Consider the following 2868-nt stretch of genomic DNA (forward strand, 5'->3'; position numbering starts at 1 on the left):
CGTCACGGTTCGACAGCCCAGAAAGGATTAATATTGTATAGCAATGCTTGGTTCGGGGTCTTCCTGTTTCCGGGCTGCTTTTGGCAGGCTGGGGGGTGGAAGATCTCTGGACTGGAAGTGGGGATTCTTGCCTGTGACTTTTTGAATAAACCAGCACGGATATATTTTTTATATACTCAAGTGGTCTGAGTCGTCCCTCTGAGTTCCTGGTTTGAAAGAACCGGATGAGGCTTTATAATGGTTTTTAGCCTTTAACGTGTAATGTGAATTTTACCTGTGATCCTCTGAATAAACCAGCACGGTTATTTTTTATAAAATCTAAAGCAGTCTACTTCGTCTCATTGAGAGTTCCTGGTTTGAAAGAACCAGAAGAAGCTACAGAGAAATAATAGCTTATACAGGAGAGAGGCTGTACAGCTGTGACCAGTGTGGGAAGTCGTTCATTCAAAGGAAAAACTTAAAACAACATGTGTGCATTTAAATGAAAAGATAAAGTATAAAGCTGTGTCAGAAAACCCATCAACGCATTCCACTGCACATCTTAGAGCTCTGAACAGAACCAGCTCACGTTTCCTGCATTTCTGTCTTTATACTAAAAGGCCACTGATGTGTCTGTAGCCGTTAGCCTTCTAAACACTTCTGTAAAAACACGTCCAGAATAATTTTGTGTTATAAAACCATCTTTGGCATCACATGAACTTTAACGTCTTGTTTCTTATCGGTTATCATAAACCCTGATACCAGTTTATCTGCAGTTAGCTTAAATGGGCCAATGTCTCTGTAGGACTTGAGTATGAGTGTGACGTGATCAGCGGTGAGCTCTGTAACTGTTGCAGTTAAACCAAGGGAAGAAGTGTGTCACCGGTTGTAGGCTAAGTGTGTACCGTTACCTGTTTTAGCTTTGTGTCTGGGTGGGCTCTCTTTGTGTCTACACCCTCAACATTTTCCTGTTCACAGGAAGAGAGGGTGAAACCAGGTGCTGGGTGAAAACTGCTGAATATTCCTTCTCTCTGACAAGGTTACAAAGTCTATGTAGATGGTTTCTACACCAGTCTGACTCTGGTCCCGGACCTCCTCCTGAGAGAAGACTGTGGCACTATATGTACAAACACATGTCGTTTTCCCAAAACCACGTTAACATGACTCACCACAGGCAGCAGAAAGTGGAACAGTATGGTGGATATGAACAGGAGAGCTGCTCTTCATGACATGGGTCCATACACCTGGGGTCACTGTGTGTCCACCAGTTCATACAGGTTCCACTAATGACGTTATCATGTGGACCATGACAAGAGGTGAAAAAGGTGCCTGTTCCAAGTGCAGTGGAGGATTTCAGCTGGTACACGGTGGAGGTTGACCTGTCTGATGCTCTGATTGGCTTTAACAACATCCAGCACAAACCTCCAGAGTTCTGCAAAAGTCTGTTTGATCATTTCCTGGACACTGTCACCGTCAGCTCCTTCATCCTGCACAAGGAATATGGAGACTGCAGAGCAAGCCCCCTCCCTCTCCACCATCAGGTCACCTACCGTTCCCAGTGGCAGCAGAACTGACAGGTGTAGCCTCAGATATAATGAAGCTTCCTGTTTTTCTGTACTTATACTTTCAATATCTTCATGTTTTGAACTGTTGGACAGACAGAACAAACAACCTGAAATTGACACTTTGGAAAATGTGGGAAGTTTTGGTTTGTTGTTGCCTTTATTGTGATCCAGGTTTTGTTCAGACAGCGCAGTGGGTTCAGTGTGAGTCACCCTCTGGTTCCTGGCCTCTGTCTAAGCACCTAGACTCAGTTGTACATAGGTTTTCATGTTCTCTTATTTTTCAGACAATGAAAATTTATTCTTCCTCCTATACTATTTATGTGATGTAATTCAATAAATCTGTAAAAAAATTAAGAGTTGTCAGCTGCTGCTTCTTTAGTAAGAACAAGTCACAGCATAACTTTTCTTTAATAAGTTAACAGAATAAATGACAATGATACTTTGATTTAGCTGACCTGTGGTGTTTCTGAACGTATCAGCTTTCACTCCCAATTGTGATCTGCTGGTTTTACCTAAGGAAGAGAATAACCACTTTATTTGGCCAGGTATGTTAAACAGACAAGGAATTTGTTTCTGGTATGGAACTGAGGCAGCCACTTTCTACACATATCACTTTGGTTGCTGTTTAAATTAAAAAAAAAAATTTAGTGTCAGTAACATCAGACTATGTTGATTCACTTCTTGATCATTTTGGCTGTAAAACCCTTTAACTTACTGCCATCATTGCACCTGAAAAGGTTAAATGCACCTCTGGAAAGCAAAAGCACCATGGAGGAACCCATCGGCTGTCACAAGCCAGAAAAGAGAGCGCAGGAAAGCTGAGCGCAAATGGGCATGGGGGGAAATTAATCTTCAGATTCACTATGGTGAAGGCCTCAGCCCTGGCCTTCACCATAGGAGGGCCTAAGCTGCCACCAGTTTGCATCTTTTTTTTTTCTTTTTTTTTTTTGTGAAAAAATCAAAAACTGACTGGTCATACATTCTGGTTAGAATGCCAATATTCAGTGCTATCAGTGCTAAAACACTGCAGGACGTAGTTCAAATCAAATCAAATTTTATTTGTATAGTGCCAAATCACAACAAAAGTCATCTCAGGACACTTTACAAACTAAGGTCTAGACCTTACTGTTATCACTATTATTACATAGGGAAAACCAAACAAATCCCTCTTGAGCAAGCACTTGGCAACAGTGGGGAGGAAAAACTCCCTTTAACGGAAGAAACCTCCAACAGACCCCGGCTCTTGGTGGGCGGCCTTCTGCCTCAACCGGTTGGGGTGAGTGGATAGAGGAGAGAGAAAAGAAGAAAAGCAACAAGACACAAC

The sequence above is a fragment of the Monopterus albus genome, unplaced genomic scaffold, assembly GCF_001952655.1.
Source record: "Monopterus albus unplaced genomic scaffold, M_albus_1.0 scaffold269.1, whole genome shotgun sequence".
Classification (NCBI taxonomy): domain Eukaryota; kingdom Metazoa; phylum Chordata; class Actinopteri; order Synbranchiformes; family Synbranchidae; genus Monopterus; species Monopterus albus.